Below are 18,305 nucleotides of genomic sequence, written 5' to 3'. Positions count from 1 at the left end.
TCGATCTCAGCCCACGCTTGTTACAATTTTGCAAAAATGAAAACAAAGTAGAAAAACATTTCTACTTGCTACTAGCCCTTTTTAATCACCTATTCATTCCAAGTGACATGAAATTAATGAATCTTCTATCAAAGGAGGCACTATTCAGAAAAAGGAATGAGAGGTAAATCCTTTGAGATGCACTTGTAATTACAGGTCTGTCTTAGTCAGTACAGGCTGCTATAACAAAATACCATAGACTGGGTGAATGGCTTAATCATCAAATATTTGTTTTTCACAGTTCTGGAGAATGCTTTGTGCCAGCAGATTTGTGCCAGTGGTAAGGAACCCCCTTACTAGTTTCCAGATAATCACATTCTTCCTGTATCCTCACATGGCACAGAGCCAGAGATCATCTCTCTCATGCCTCTTCATACAAGGGCACTAATCCCACTCCTAACGGCTCCTGTTATGACTTAATTACTTCCCAGGCCTCATCTCTGAATACTATCACCTTGGAGATCAGGGTGTCAACACAGGAATTTTAAGGGACACCAACATTCAGTCCATAGCAATGCCAATCTCCCATTTAAATGTGGAGGCTGTATTTTAAAAAAAATATTTTATTCAATTAAGTGAAATGATTTTATTATAAATAATCTTTAAGAAAAAGGAGCAATAGAGGGAGAGGATGGTGGAGTAGGAAGATCCTGGGCTCACCCTGTCACACAAATACAACCAGGTAACACTCACATCAGGGTAAATAACCCAGAAAATGACACAAGACTGGCAGAACAAACTGCAAGCTAAATGCAGAGAAGAGGCCACATAGAGGAGGGTAGGAAGGGCAGACACAGTCAGAACTAAATGGACCAATGGGACTGTACAAGGGATGGAGAGACACCATAGACACAGCGAGAGGAAAGGAGCAGACCTCATGTGAGGCACCCAAGGTGGAGACCTTGCACTAGGAACATGAATCCCCATAACATTTGGCTTTGAAAATCAGAGAGACTTGGCTTTGCGAATTCTTCTATTCTGTGGGATTTGGCACCTGAACTTTAAAAATCAGCAGGCTCAGTCCTGGCAGAGCCAAAAGGTGATAGGAAATTGAGTCTCAGCCTTTAAAGCTACAGCATAACAAAGCCCCAAGGAGATACAGAAGAAAGAATTTGAAAAACACCCTAGGGTATACAGGAAGGAGACTTATTGACTAATCTCAGAGCATGTACTGGAAGGGGAGGGATATTTAGGAAACTTCTCCAGGAACAAAGGAGCTGGCAGGTACCATTTCCCTCCCCCAACCCTCCAGCCTAAACACAGGGACAGACACCTACAGGAACCAGCAAAGCACCAACACTCTGTGTCTAGCTTGTGAGCAGTGTGCCCTGCCCCACACAATTCTGTGGCTCTAACCCCTCCAATACAGCAGGTCTCAGTTTTCCTAGACTGCTGCAGATCCTCTCCCACAGCATATCAGCACAGGCTTTACTGGCACCATGCACCCTGCCCCCTGCGTTCTCCTGTGGACTCCCACCCTCCAACCTGCCCTTGGTAGGAGTCTATGCAAAGCAGTACCACAAATCTGGCAGTGTGCAAGCAGCCCCAACAGGAACCGGCACCATTCCAATATAAATCCTGGTCCAGAGAAAAATAAGCACACATACAGTCAGACATTGGTCCCAGCGCTGGGATGGAGGCAGACAAGTGGTCTGAACGCAGACTCTACCCATCAACCAAAGCTTCTCAGGGAACAACACAGGTAAAACACCCTGTAGTTTGGTGCTATTGTAACTGTGGCAAATGCCTAGTCTGTCTCAACTCAAGCCCAAGGTGTCCCCAGACTGGCCCACTAATACCACAGGGGCCACTGTCCATAAGAGGCAAAGAGAGCCATTTTAGATGAATGGACTGAAGGGAAAAGCAACTCACCCACAACAGCAGGGTACCTGAATCACACATAGGAAGCACCCTTGAACTGCCAAGTTCTGGTGAACAGGGGACCTCACATAGCAGGTCATTACAAGACCTCTTCTTCATAAGGTGATTACTTTTAAGTACAAGAGATGTACCTGTCTTTTCTAACACATAGGAACAGACACAGATAGATAGACAAAATGAGGAGACAGAGGAATATGTCCCAAATGAAAGAATAGGACAAACTCACAACTAGATAACTAAATGTAACCGCATAATATGACTGATAGAGAATTTAAAGCAATGGTCATTAAGATACTCACTGGACTTAAGAAAAGTACTGTTACTGGATGACTTCACTAAGACCCTCAATAAAGAGACAGAAAACATAACAAAGAACCAAACAGAGATGAAGAACTCAGTAACTGAAATTAAAAATATATGACATGGAATAAGTAGGGGACTAGAGGATGCAGAACAGATCAGCAACCTGAAGGACAGAGCAATGGAAAGCAATCAAGCAGAACAGGACAGAAAAAAAAGAGTAAAAAAACAAAAATAGATGGAGGGAACTCAGTGATATGTACTATTATGTAAAATGTGAAATGTAACAACTTTCACATCACAGGGAGCCCAGAAGAAGAAAAGAGAGAAAAGGCAGTGGGAAAAAAATTTTTAAAGAAATAATAGCTGAAAAAATCCTGAATCTGGGGAAGAAAACAGAAATCCAAATCTGTGGATCCACAATCTCTGTGGAAGCACAAAGAGCACCCAACAAAATCAAACAAGGAGGTCCACACCAAGACACATGGTAATTAAAATGAAAAAAAAGTGATAAAGAGAAAAATTTTAAAGTAGGAAGGGAAAAGAAGACAGCTACATATAGGGAAACCTCATAAAGCTGTCAACTGATTTTTCAGCAGCAACACTGCAGGCCAGAAGGGAGTGGCATGATATACTCAAAGTGTTGAAAACAAAACAAAACGAAATTAACTTGTAGCCAAGAATACTCTATCCAGCAAGGCTACCATTCAGAATAGGAGAGATAAAGAGTTTCACAGACAAACAAAAGTTAAAAGAATTTATCACCACAAACCAGCCTTACGGGAAATGTTAAAGGGGACTCTGTGAGTGGAAAGCAAAGACCATAAGCTGGAGCAGGAGAAACAGAAAGCAAATAAATAAATAAATAATAAAATTATATCTATAAAAATGTGTCAAGGGATTCACAAAATGAAATAATGTAAAATATAACACCATACACCTAAAATATGGAGGGGAGAGGAATAAAAATCTAATGCTTTTAGAATGGATTCAGATTCAAGTGACCATCAACTTAATATAGACTGCCATATGCATAAGATGATATATATAATTTTAATGGTAACCACAAACCAAAAACTGGTAATAGATCTACAAAAAATAAGGAGAAAAGAATCCAAGTATATCACCAAAGAAAGCCAGCAAACCATGAGTAAAGAGAGCATGTGAAGAAAGGAACAGAGAAGAACTACAAGAACCACAAAACAAGTAACACATGACAATAAGTAAATGCCTATAGATACTTACTTTGAAAGTAAATGAACTAAGCACTTCAATCAAAAGATAGGGCGATGGAGTGAATAAAAAAACAAGACCCATCTATGTGTTGCCTAAAAGAAACTCATTTCAGACCTAAAAACACATGCAGATTCAAAGTGAAGTGATGGAAAAGCATTTATCATGAAAATAGAAATAAAAAGAAAGCGGAGGTGGCAATATTTATGTCATACAAAATAGATTTTAAAACAAAGACTTTAACAAGAGACGAGCAAGAACACTACATCATCATAAAGGGAACAATCTAACAAGTAGATATAACTATAAATATTTATGCACTCAACATATGAGCACCCAAATACACAAAGCAACTAATAACAAAAATAAAGGAAGTTACTGACAGTAATGCACATACCATCTCCATCATATGCGGATGATAAATCATCCAAACAGAAAATCAACAAGGAAACAATGTCATTGAATGACACATTGGGCCAGATAAACCTAACAGATATATTCACAACATACCATCCTGGGGCACTTGGGCGGCTCAGTTGGTTGAACATTCACAGCTTCAGCTCAGGTCATGATCTCACAGCTTGTGAGTTTGAACCCTGCATCTGACTCTGTGCTTATAGCTCAGAGCCTGGAGCCTGCTTCAGTTTCTGTGTGTCCCTTTGTTTCTGCCTCTCCCAACTCATTCTCATTCTCTCATTCTCTCTCTCTCTCCCTCCCTCCCTCCCTCTCTCCTTCTCCCCCTCCAAAAATAAACATTAAAAAAAGAACATATCATCCTAAAACAGAATACACATATATTTCATGTGCATATGGAATATTCTCCAAAATAAATTGTGAGACTACCAAACAAGTCTCAACAAATTCAAAAGGATTCAAGCTATACTATTCATTTTTTCTGACCCTCATGCTAAGAAACCAAAAATCAACCACAAGAAAAAGTCCAGAAAGAACACAAATACATGACAGTTAAATAACATGCTACTAAGCAATGAAGGGGTCAACCAATAAATCAAAAAGGAAATCAAAAAATATATGGAGACAAATGAAAATGAAAACAGCAGTTCAAAATGTTGGAGATGCAGCAAAAGCTGTTCTAAGAGGGAAGTTTATAGCAATGCAGGCCAACCTCAATAAGAAAAAAAAAAAATCTCAACCTACCCTTACACCTACAGGAGCTAGAAAAAGAACAAACAAAGCCCCAAACCAGTAGAAGGAAAGAAATAATAAAGATGAGAGTAGAAATAAACAAAATAGAAATAATAAGAGTAATACATATATACATACATACATACATACACAGATCAATAAAGCCAGGAACTGGTTCTTTGAAAAGATCAACATAACTGATAAACATTTAGCCAGAAGAAAACAAAACACAAACAAACAAAACAGAGAGAAGACTCAAACAAAATCAGAAATGAAAGAGAAAAAATAATCAACACCACAGAAACACATAGAGTTATAAAAGAATATCATGAAAAATTACATGTCAACAAATTGGACAATCTAGAAGAAATGTATAAATTTCTAGAAACATATAATCTACCAAAACTGAAGCATGAAGAAACAGAAATATTGAATAGATTGATTACCAGTAATTTAATTGAATTAGTATTCAAAAAACTCCCAACAAAGTCTGGGACCACACAGCTTCACCAGCGAATTTTACCTAATATTTAAAGAAGAGTTAATACCTATTCTTTTCAAACTATTCCAGAAACTAGAAGCGGATGGAAAGCTTCCAAATTCATTCTATGAGGCCAGCATTACTATGATACCAAAACTAGATAAAGACACTAGGGGAAAAAAAAAAAAAAAAAAAAAAAAGGAGGGGAACTATAGGCCAATATCTCTGATAAATATAGATACAAAAATCCTTAACAGAATATTAGCAAATCCTAACCTCAAAGTACATTAAACTAATCATTCAACACAATCAGGTGGGATTTATTCCTGGGATCCAAGGATAGTTTAATATTTGCAAATTAATCAACATGATACATCACGTCAATAAGAGAATGAATAAAAACCACATGATAATTTCAAGAGATGCAGAAAAAAACATTTGACAAGGTACATCTATTCATGATTAAAACCGTAAATAAAATAGGCCTGGAGGGAACACACCTCAACATACTAAAGGCCTTATAGGAAAAACACACCGCAAACATCATTCTCAGGAATGAAAAACTGAGAGCTTCTCCCCTAAGATTAGGAACCAAACATGGATGTTCACTTTCCACTTTTATTCAACATAGTACTAGAAGTCCTAGTCGCAGCACTCAGATAAGAAATAAAGGCATCCAAATTGGTAAGGAGAATGAGACTTTCACTATTCACAGATGACATGATAGCATATACCAAAAATTCTAAAGACTAAAAAGACTAAAGATTCTAAAGCCTGAAAAAAAAAAAAAAAAAAAAAAAACAAAAACAAAAACAAAAAACTACCAGAAGTGATAAATGAATTCAGTAAGGTCACTAGGTACAAAATCATTAGATAAAAATCTGTTTTATTTCTATACACTAATAGTGGAGTTGCAGAAAGAGAAATTTCATTTATAATTGTACCAAAAAAAATAAAATACTGAGGAATGAACTGAGCTAAGGAGGTGAAAGACCTATACTCTGAAAACTTTAAAAAAGTTAGACAACACAAAGAAATGGAAAGACATGCATGCTTATGACTGTAAGAACAAGTATTGTTAAAATGTCCATACTACACAAAGCAATGTACAGATTTAAATACAGATTAATCTATCAAATGCCAATAGCATTTTTTAATTTTTTTAAAAATGTTTTTATTTATTTTTGAGACAGAGAGACAGAGCATGAGCAGGGGAGGGGCATAGAGAGAGAGAGAGACAGACAGACAGAATCTGAAGCAGGCTCCAGGCTCCAAGCTGTCAGCACAGAGCCTGATGAGGGGCCCGAACTCACCGACTGTGAGATCATGACCTGAGCTGAGCTTGGACACCCAACCAACTGAGCCACCCAGGCACCCCCAATAGCATTTTTTACAGAACCAGAACAAAGAACCCTAAAACCTAGGGGTGCCTCGGTGGCTCAGTTTGTTAATCGTCTGACTTCGGCTCAGGTCATGATCTCACGGTTTCTGAGTTCGAGCCCCACGTAGGGCCCTGTGCCGTTAGTTCAGAGCCTGGAGCCTCCTTCAGATTCTGTGTCCTCTCTCTCTCTCTCTCTCTCTGCCCCTTCCCCAGTCGCACTCTTGTCTCTCACAAAATGAATAAATGTTAAGAAATTTTTTTTATTAATAAAAAAAAGAAGAATCCTAAAATCTGTATGGAACCACAAAAGACCCCAAATAACCAAAGCATTCTCAAAAAAGAACAAAACTGGAGGTATCACAATCCCATATATCAAGATACACTACACAGCTTGGGTAATCAAAACAGTTTGGTACTGGTACAAAAACCAACACATAGATCAGTAGAACAGAACAAAGAACCCAGAAATAAACCCATGATTATATTGTAAATTAATCTTTGACAAAGGAGGAAAGACTATGCAATGTCTCTTCAACAAATGGTGTTAGGAAAACTGGACAGCTACATGCAAAAGAATGATACTGGACCACTTTCTTATACCATACATAAAAGTACACTCAAGATGATTAAGACCTAAATGTGAGATCTGAAATAATAAAAATCCTAGAAGGGAGCACAGGCAAACAATTTCTCTGACATGAGCTTTCACAGCATGTTTCTAGGTATGTCTCCTGAGGCAAGGGAAACCGAAGCAAAAGTAACTATTGAGAGACTACGTCAAAATGAAAAGCTTCCGCACGGCAAGGTGAACAACCAAATAAACTTAAGACAATGTACTGAATGGGAGAAGATATCTGCAAATTACACATCCAATAAAGCGTTAGTATCTAAAGTATATAAAGAACATTTTAAATATCAAATACCAAGTAATCCAATTAAAAAATGGGAAGACAGGAACAGACATTTCTCCAAAGAAGATATGGAGATGGCCAACAGACACATGAAAAGATGCTCAAATCACCATCATCATCATTTGCATTTTGAAATGCAAATCAAAACCACAAGGAGATATCACCTTACACCTGTCTGTATGGCCAAAATAAACACAAGAAACAACAACTGTTGGCAAGATTGTGGAGAAAAAGGAACCCTAATGCACTATTTGTGGGAATGTAAATTGGTATAGCCACTGTGGAAACCAGTAGGGAGGTTCCTCAAAAAATACAATAGAATTATCATATAATCCAGTAATTCCACTACTGGGTATTTACCCAAAGAATACAAAACACTAATTTGAAAATATATATGCACCCCTATATTTATTGCAGCATTGTTTACAATAGCCAAATTATGGAAGCAACTTAAGTGTCCATCAATAGATGAAAGTATAAAGAAGATGTTGTATACAACACACACACACACCCACCCACCCCCACACACAATGGAATATTATATTATCCAACCATAAAAAAGAATGAAATCTTGCCATTTGCAACAATGTGGATGGGTCTAGAGAGTACACTACTAAGTGAAATAAGTCAGAAAAGACAAATACCATATGATTTTACTCGTGTGGAATTTAACAGACAAAACAAATGAACAAAGAAAAAAAGAGACAAATCAAAAAATAGACTCTTAATTACAGAGAACAAACAGACGGTTACCAGACGGGTGGTGGGTGGGGAGATGGGTGAAATAGGTGAAGGGGATTAAGAGCACACTTATAGTGATGAGCACTGAGGAATATATAGAATTGTTCAATCAGTATATTGTACATCTGAAATGAATATAACACTATATGTTAATTTTACTGGATATTTGTTTTAAAAAAGGAACAATAGAAATGACATAGGGTCAGGGCAACTGGGTGGCTCAGTCGGTTGAGCGTCTGACTTCGGCTCAGGTCATGAACTCGCAATTTGTGAGTTCAAGCCCCGTGTCGGGCTCTGTGATGACAGTTCGGAGCCTGGAGCCTGCTTCGGATTCTGTGTCTCCTTCTCTCTCTGCCCCTCCCCCACTTGTGCTCTGTCTCTATCAAAAATAAATAAAATAAAACAAAATTTTTTAAATAAAAAAAAAGAAATGATATAGGGTCATTAAATATCATAGTCATGTTAAAATGACAGAACCTTAATTTAAAGTGGTATGAAATTACATGCTTAGTTCAAGATTCAACATTCAGTACTGAATATTTTGAAAATGCACTATTTCTTAAGGTTGCCTACTAAGAGAGGAAGAAGTACAGGATTTTGCTTCAGAACAAGAATTTCCTTATTCATGTATCAATGACAAAGAATTTCATTTGTCACATGGTTTTTGAGAGACATTCCCGTGGCAGTTTCTTTACTTCATCACATTTGGGCAGTGTTAGCACTGCTATGTCTTGTGTTCTAACATTTGCTTTTCTTTTTTGCTGTATCATCAATAAAATCAGATTCCAGAGTTCACATGTTACTTCTTGACTTTCTTATATAAAGTCAAATTTCTAATAGTTTACACTTCACCCAATGGTGACTGTAAAAATATAGAAATTCATGCATAAAAATAATAAAAAGCTTAAAATATCAACTTATCATCTCTAATACATATATAAAGAAAATTTTGGCTTCAAATGTAACCAAATAATATCCTACAGTATTATAGGATACTTTCCGGACAATGCACTTTACTTTTCTGCGCTATGTAATATCAAAATAATACAGGATCATAGATTACACTTGAACACAGAGTATTCAGAAGCTGTGTTTTTTACTATGCGATAACAGCATGGAGTTCTGAGAAAAATTCATAATTATCTCTAACTCCAAATTCTCTCTACAGAATGTGCAGCGGTCCTTAGAAAATACATGTACCTCTAAACCTTATGTATTAGTAGCAGCCATGCGTTGGATGATACTCATAACTTAAAAAAGGAACAAACATGGAAGAGATTAAAGAGAAAATGTATTGCAGGCATGTGTACTCCCTATGTATCCCACATATAAAGAGAAGGCATCCTCTTTTTCACTTAATAGTGTTACTTTCTTAGTTCAGGACCTCTTTTTCTTTTCCCTGAATTTTTAAAATATAACAGTTCTCCTGCCACCAAATCATTCCCATAGCTCACAGCAATGTTATTTTGCAGTAATTCCCAAAAAGAGCTATAATCCATTTCCCTAACCATTTAATCTAGCCTTGTCTTGTGATTTGTTTTAGCCAATAGAAGAGTGGAACTGGCACCTTCTAGCCTCAGGCAGCGCTGTAGTTCTTGGCTTTCTCAGAGCCCTGCCCAGTCCCATAAAAGATATATATGCAAGCCTGATGGATGAGAAGAGAGCCCTGTAAACCATCCTCTGCTCCCCAGCCTATCTATCGTTCCAAGCAAAATCCAGTCAACTCTCAACAACAGAAGCCTCTTTGCTAAACCTGCCACTGACCCCAGATGGATGAGCAGTCCCAGAGAGTTTAGAAGAACCACTGAATTGAGCCAACCCATAGATTTAGATGTGCGAACTGAGCTACGAGAGTTGTTTTTTAAGCTAGTCAGTTTTTGTGTCGTTCACTGCGAGGAGTAGCTAATTGGTACAGGATTCCAATCAAACCCAAACTTTTTTTCCCTCAGACAAAGCCATTCCTCCCTGAGCCTCTCAACCTTATACCCCTTTCACCCTGTACTTAAATGTCAAATAATGAAGTAGTCCAATATGCAAATGCCCCGAAACGACAGACTTACCCTCACAAAATCCCAAATGCCCAGGTAGCTTATAACTTTTCAACATTTAGCACACAAGACGAGCAAGAAAGACTCAAGTCTTTCATATTTACCTCCAGAAAAAGGCCACTAGATTTAGGATGCTGAGTCCATACAACCTGAGTTGAGTTCAGTCTGGGCTTTGTTGCAATTTTATTTAATTCAGACCACTACTGACTTAAGACGATTGGAAGAAAGCAGGAGACTGCCATGAGCAGAAATTGTAATCTATGTAATGAGATTCAAGAAATATCTTTTGTTTTACAGCCTACTGACCAGCTTTTCAAATTGCTCTGAGGCCTAGCTGATACCTTTTCTTGGAGGGCCATAAGGATTTTTTGCTCCCCAGGCTTGCCCCAGCTTCTGAGCCTTTGAAAGATAGCTGGTCTTGCAGGCTTGCAATGCCTTGAACTTCATTTATCTCTCCTCTCCTGTCACAGCATTTGGAGGGTCCTACCTTACTTTTGCAGAAAGGCCCACACGTCTAGGAAAAATATCACTCAAATTTCTCTTTCCCCTCTCAGTCTTCAGCATAATACTGACTTATCTATATGACAACTCATGGGAAGGAGTAAACAGGTAAATGCAGACTCAGGCTGTGACTGGGCTCTTCAGGCTAAAAATATCTAAAGGTTCAGCTAGTTTCTCATCACCCTATGAGTCTATTTCGCCTTTTTCTAGTCCTCTACCAGGTATCAAAAGTAAGCATGCATCCCTGGGCTCCAGTGAAGTGCTCGTTACTTAGAATTTAACTCATTACCATTTCTTTTATCCTCATCTCTCAGATGGGTTAAAGCAAAAAAACAACAACTATAATTTCTGAAATCATCCAGATGGGTTTGTTCAGGCAAGAGTGACATCTCTTGCAACTTTCCACATTCTAATTAGAAACTGAAGCCTGCTGGGGTGCCTGGGTGGCTCTGTCAGATAAGTGTCTGACTCTTGGTTTCAGCTTAGGTCATGATCTCTTGGTTTTGTGAGTTTGAGCCCCACATGGGGCTCTGCAATGGCAGCGCAGAACCTGCTTGGGATTCTCTCTCTCTCTCTCTCTCTCTCTCTCTCTCTCGCTCCTTGGCTCTCTGCCTCTCCTGCACTCACACCCTCTGTCTCTCTCAAAATAAATAAACTTAAAAGAAATTGAAGCCTGTCCTCATGGATTTTTGTTTACCATTTATGATAGAGATGTTCAGTTAGCAGCTATATAGTTGGGAATCTACATATGCCTATCAACTCCTAATAATTTTGTTACTAGCCTGCTGTATAATTGTTTACACAGGGAAACTTACAAGAGTTTTTTCCAATGACTCAGTCATATTAGAAATGGAACTATTAGGCTTAAATGTCAATATTTGAGATTTGGCAATAATTTTTATTCTAATCATTCAATAAATTGACAAACTCATAGTAGCATTTTAATGCAGTCACAGTTATACTACATAATTAGAGACTATAGTATAACCAAAGAAAGTAAAGCTAAGCCCAGCAGAGTGAGATTTATCAAAGTTATGTAAGAAAAGTAGAATGTGCTTTTTAAAAAACTGTTTTAAAGAGACTAGGAATAGTAGTGAAATGGGGCCTGAAGCTCATAGGAATCTTGAACAATTGCTAGTAGATAAAAATGATCCATTAAGAACCATCTTGTGGACCCAAGCCTGAAAAATATTGTACAATGTCTATCACCTTATTATTATTGTGATATGATTCCAGCTATTGTCACCTTCATTCATTTTGGTCCAGCCACACTGGCCTTTTCCCCTATTTCTCAAGTAATCTAAGTGTGCTACTATCTTAGGATACTTTCATTGAATCTTACTTGGCCTAGAACACTTTTCCCTCAGTTATAGCTATGACTCCTCAACTCCTTTTCTCAACTCCTCAACTCCATATCCTCCTTAGGTCTTTACTCAAATGACATATTCTCTCATGACCATATCTAAAACTGCAATTGTCATCCCTTTTCCAGTAGGTTATGTAGTTATATCTTATAGTGTTTGCTTGATTTATTTTCTCCAGGGGACTTACCACCATCTAATATATAGTTTTCTGATTTATTCGTTTTAAAACTTGCCACACCCCTGACCACTGCCACCTTTCTACCACTACCAAACACACGTGACCATAACTTCTAGAAAGGCTGAATGGAATTTTTTGTTTGTTTTTTCACAGCTCCCTTACAGGATCTATAATGATGTTTGGCTTATAAATAATTGAATGTGGAGGGAAGGGAAGGGAAGGGAAGGGAAGGGAAGGGAAGGGAAGGGAAGGGAAGGGAAGGGAAGGGAAGGGAAGGGAAGGGAAGGGAAGGGAAGGGAAGGGAAGAACAGAGAAACCTGTAAGTATGGGCTCCGGGATCAGATTAGTTTGGTTAGAAATCTCAGCTCTCCTGCATTCTTGACCCCTATGAATTATGAATGTTAATTCCATAGTCTTTAATTTGAGAAGTTTTAACATCTACCTCATAAAATTCTTGTATTATTTAAATAAAACAGATATTAGAGTTACCAGAAAATGAGGATCTTGAATAATTGATAAACATTTTTATTGCATACATTTTAAAAACTGGACCAACACAATACTGAAAGAGAAAAACAAAGTTGGAAAATTGATTCTATTCAATTCACAATAAAAGTACACTACTCAAGACTCACTGTAATTTTTTTGAATGTTTATTTATTTTTGAGAGAGAGGGAGAGAGGCAGCAAGGGAGGGGCAGAGTGAAAGGCAGACAAAGGATCCAAAGTGGGCTCTGTGCTGACAGCAGAAAGCCTGATGTGGCGCTTAGACTCACGAACCATGAGATCATGACCTGAGCCAAAGTCGATGTTTAACCAACTGAGCCACCCAGGTGCCCCTAGACTTGCTATAAAGCTACAGTAATCAAACAGGGTGGTACTGTTGAATAACTAGATTAATGGAATAGAATAGGGATCCCAGAAATAGACCTTCATAAATAGTGTCAACTAATCTTTGACAAAGGAGCAAAGACAATACATTGGAGCAAAGACTGTCTTTCACAGATGGTGCTAGAACAAATGGACATCCAAATGTGAAAGAAAGAAAGAAAGAAAGAAAGAAAGAAAGAAAGAAAGAAAGAAAGAAACCTAGACACAGACCTTACATTCTTCATAAAAATTAACTCAAAATGAGTTAAAGACCTAAATGTAAAATGCACAACTCTGAAACTCCTAGAATGTTACATAGAAGAAAACTTAGATGACCTTGAATATGGCAATGACTTTTTAAATACAACAGCAAAGAGGGGCGCCTGGGTGGCTCAGTTGCTAAGCGTCCGACTTCAGCTCAGGTCATGATCTCACAGTTTGTGAGTTCGAGCCCCGCATCGAGATCTCTGCTGACAGCTCAGAGCCCAGAGCCTGCTTCAGATTCTGTGTCTCCCTCTCTCTCTGCTCCTCCCCCACTCACACTCTGTCCCTCTCTCAAAAATAAATAAACATTAAAATTTTTTTTTTTTTAAAATACAACACCAAAGACACAATCTATGAAAGAATAGCAATTCAGAGCAAAAAACAACAGTATGTATCAGAGGTTGGAAAGCTGGCAAATTATAGCCCACAGGTCAAATCTGACCTTGTCCTGTTTTTGTAACAGATGCCATATATAGCCCACAAAGCCTAAAATATATATTCCCTGGCCATTTATAGAAAATGTTTACTGACCCATAGAAAAGAAAAATAAAGCCAACCAAATATGTAATTGGAATCTCAGACAGAAAAAAATAAGATAATAGGGAAGAAGCAGTTGTGAGGCAATAATGGCTAAATGCATAAAAGAGCAGAAAAAATAATAACAAGGCAAATTTTAAAATCAGATAGGAAAAAACCTGACTACCTTCAATGGAGGAACACTTATACTGCCCATTAGTTTTGGAAACATTGGTTATTAGAAGGAAATGTATTAATTAAGCAGAGTTTGCTCCAACAGAAGTTCACCAAAGAAGAGAGTAAAAGGGTGTTGTTTAGATCGAACAGAAAGCATCTCAGACTGAAAAAGTAATGGAAGCAATAGAAATGTTAAAAAATGTTGCTAAATTGAAATAAATATGAACTTAAAAAATGCATTGTTTCTTGCAGGTTTAAAATATTCCATAGAATTGAAATTGTCAGCGATAGCACATAGGTGGAAGAGGTTAAATGGTGCTAATGAGGTCTAGGACCTCTGCATTTTAAGGAAAAAAAGATTTAAAAATGTATAATGTTATGAAAGCCTTGAGAAATCAAGTTTGCAGGTTCCAATTTCTAGGATAAATGAAAGGAATAGTAAGAGTGTACAATGTCCAAACTTACTGAGAGGTAAAGTGGAATAAATAAATAATAATCAAAAAGAGAGGAAGAAAGAAAAGCAGAGGTAGAACAGAAGGAAGCAATGAAAAGCAATATTATGACAATTTAAAACAAACATAGTAATTATATTAAATTATATTAGAATAAATTTTCTAGCAAAAGGACAATAATTATACAACTGAATAAAACCCAACTACATGCTGCTTACAAAGGATTTGAAACAGGTATATAAGTCATTTGAAAGAAAAACAATGGAAAACCATTTTTAATGGATACTCTAAAACAAAGCTCATATAGTTATATTACTCTCAAACAAAAATGGAGTATGGCAAAAAGCATTAGTAGAGACAAAGACAATCACAAAAAGTTCAACTCATCAGTAAGATTAAATATTCTAAATTTGTATATCCCTTATAACATTGTCTAAAAATGATAAAGCAAAAGTTGAATGAACTAAAAGTAAATGTGGACAAAACAAAAAATATTTTGACAAAATTTCTCAGTAATAGAAGAGAAAAAAAAACATCAGGAAGGATAAATCTAAGCAATAAGATAAATATAATGATCTAATCAAAATATAAAAAACTATGCATTAAACAAATTCGGCATATATATTCTTTTCAAATGCACATGGAGCATTTCCCAACTTCCAACATGCAGAGCTTTTAAAAACTGCCAAGAAATTTCAAAGGCTTAAACTCATGTTTTTTGACAAAAGTGGAATTAAGATAGATACCAAGAACAAAACAGCAAGAAGGAAGTCCCCAAATATTTGGAAATTAAACAATAAATGTACAAGAACTTCGGTTTCCAAGTTAGAATTAAAGGAAACCCAGCAAATTTAACCCACATAAAGCATAAGAAAACACATAAGAAAAATAAGTAAAAAAAATTTAATAAAGTATTTAATAAAACGGCTCAACAAAAGCAAAAGGTTTTTAAAAAGTAATAAAATATAGTCTATCAAACTTGATCAAGAAAAATGAGAAAGAGGGAAACCAAATAAATAATTTTATGAATATAAAGAAACATAATTATAGATTCAATGGACATTGAAAATATGATTACCATATATCATAAGTTATTTTATGACATTAAATTTAAAACTGTAGATAAAATTTCCAAACTCCTAATACACTAAAACTGATACAAGAATAAATAAAACTCAGAATTTATATTTATGAAATAATTTGAACCTGTAATCAAAACCCTCCTGACAGGAAAAACTTCAGCTTCAGTGGTTTTCAGTCTTACAAATATTATTTAAGGAATAAATAACACCAATACTACAGAATCCCTACTTTTTGCACAGTAAAGAAAGAGAACATATCCCAGTCATGGTTAATGGTAAAATATTGAACATTTTGCCTCTGAGATCAGTTTCGAGAAAAAGATATCTGATAATATCACTCCAGTGGAATGTTGCATGTGAGGTTCTAGATAGTATGATAAAACAAGATTAAAAAAAATAAAATAGCTAAGGATTGAAAAAAAGAAGGAAAATTCTCATTATATTCAGATCACTAGATTGTCTACAGATATTTGATAAATTTTAGCATCCGCAAGTAATTTAAGCAAATTGGTAGATACTACATGAAAATTAATTTCACTTATAAATATAAAATCTAAGAAAATAAAATTTTAAAGTACTATCTAATAAGAATAATTCTGTAAACATAAAATTTCCCAAACTGTGATACAGTTTCAGTTATATCTAATAAAAAAATTTAAATTACCAAGTTTTTTGTTTTGTTTTGTGAGGTGAAAGTGCAGAAATTGATGTGATTCTAAAATTTACATGGCAGTGGAGTAAGCCAGGAAACGCTAATGCTCACTAAGAATAATATAAGGGGTTTTCTCTGTAAAATATCAAACTTAATATACAGCTACAGTAATTAAGATATTATGGTATTAGTCAAAATTGAACTACGAAACCAAAATAACAGAATAGCGGACCCAAAATAGATGCACATACATATGGAAACTTGCTTTACAATAAATGGGTAAAGGCCAAACATTTCAATAAAATGTGGGTGCTTGGTCAATAAAATATCAATGTAGAGAAAGGATTCCAATCCTTAGCTTCAGATTCCACACATCCATCAATCCCTGAGAAAACTCTACATCTAATTATGAAGACCCTTTCCACAAAGCTTTTACAAGGCCATACAGAGACTATTTTTATGACTTTAGATAAGGAAAGGATTTCTTAAATTGGATAGTAAAGCCCTGGCTGTAAGAGAAAGAATAGATAAACTTATCAACTGATAAACAGAAAAAGTAAGCCATGCAGTGGAAAAGATTTGCAGTATATATACATATATACATATATATATATATATATATACATACACACACACACACACATATACACATATACATATATATGTATAACAAAGTACTTATATTCAGAATATAAAAGAAGTCATGAAGTAAGAAAAATACTGAAAACTGAATAGAAAAAATTGTGCAATAGATTTAAACAGAAAAAATATATATACATATGTCTCATAAAACTTTGAAAAAGGAACTAAACTCTTCAATAATCAGGACATGTGAATTCCCTCACTGATATGGTCAAAATGAAAATGACAAAAATTATAACTTGTTGAAAAGGTTATGGAGCAATTGGATTTTGCAAACACTGTTAACAGAGTATAGGTTGGTTAAACAATTTTGTACAATTCTATTATTGTCTATCAACTGGAATATATGCTGACTTTCTGACACAGAATCTCTATTCTTAGGTATATATGCAACAGAAATGCACATACTGGGGAACCTAGGTGGCTCAGTCGGTTAAGTGTCCCACGGTTAAGTGTCTCCCAGTTTTGGCTCAGGTCATGATCTCATGGCTTCATGGGATCCAGCCTCACATCAGGCTCTGTGCTGACAGCACAGAGCCTACTTGGAATTCTCTCTCCTTTCTCTATGCCCCTTCTCAACTCACACTGTCTTTGTCTTCTCAAAATAAATAAACTTAGAAAAAGAAAAGAAATGCACACACCAAGTGATATGTCTAAGACCATTCATGGAATTTATATTCTTAATAACAGCAACATAAATGTTCATTAGCAGAAGAGATAAAGGAGGAATAACTCAGTAAATTAAAATTATCGAATTATAGATACACACAATAACTTTGATAATTCTCTCAAGCCTTTTGTTGGATGAAATAGGTCAAACACAAAAGGCTATTTTTTTATAACATTCAAATTAGAAGTACATCAAAACTAAATAACAGAGTTTTAAGTTGGGATAGTAGTTATTTTTAAGGAAGAACATAATGAATGAGCTCTGTAGTATTATTTACATGGATTTCACTTTATGATAATTATGTTGCACAATTACGCTTTTGTACTTTTCTGTTAAGTGTCGTACTACATTTTTTTGTTGTTGTTGTTAATGTTACAAAAAAGAATGGGAAATTAGACAGGTCGGTAAGTATCAACAACAGAGATCTCTATTGCCTATTTTCTTTGGTAAAATGTATTGAATTTGATCAAGATAGGAATAAAATTCACTAGCATCTATAACAGATATCAAGAATATCACACTTTTAAGTGTTGAGAAAGATGTGGAACAATTGTGGAATTTCCTTATGTTGCAGCAAAAACTATAAAATGGTACAACTACTTAGGAAAAATTAAATATACACCTTCCTTCAGATCCAGAAATTTTACTTCTAGGTTGTTACCCAAGATAATGAAAACAATTGCTCACCAAAAAAATTGTGTTTAAAAATGTTCATAGCAACTTTATTCAAAATACCTGCAAACTTCTAACAACCCTAATATCCTTCAAAGAAGATAG

General features: G+C 35.9%; 1 pseudogene; it reads left to right on the top strand.

Annotated features, from left to right (window-relative positions):
* Positions 1–1,672: 1,672 nt before the first annotated feature.
* LOC112856608 (transcription factor BTF3-like) overlaps positions 1,673–18,305 on the top strand; it is a 38,099-nt pseudogene continuing 21,466 nt past the window's right edge.

The sequence above is a fragment of the Puma concolor genome, chromosome D4, assembly GCF_028749965.1.
Source record: "Puma concolor isolate L17-30 chromosome D4, mPumCon1.1.hap2, whole genome shotgun sequence".
Classification (NCBI taxonomy): Eukaryota; Metazoa; Chordata; class Mammalia; order Carnivora; family Felidae; genus Puma; species Puma concolor.
Note: the sequence above shows the minus strand (reverse complement) of the source record. Positions and strands in the feature narration are given on the sequence as shown.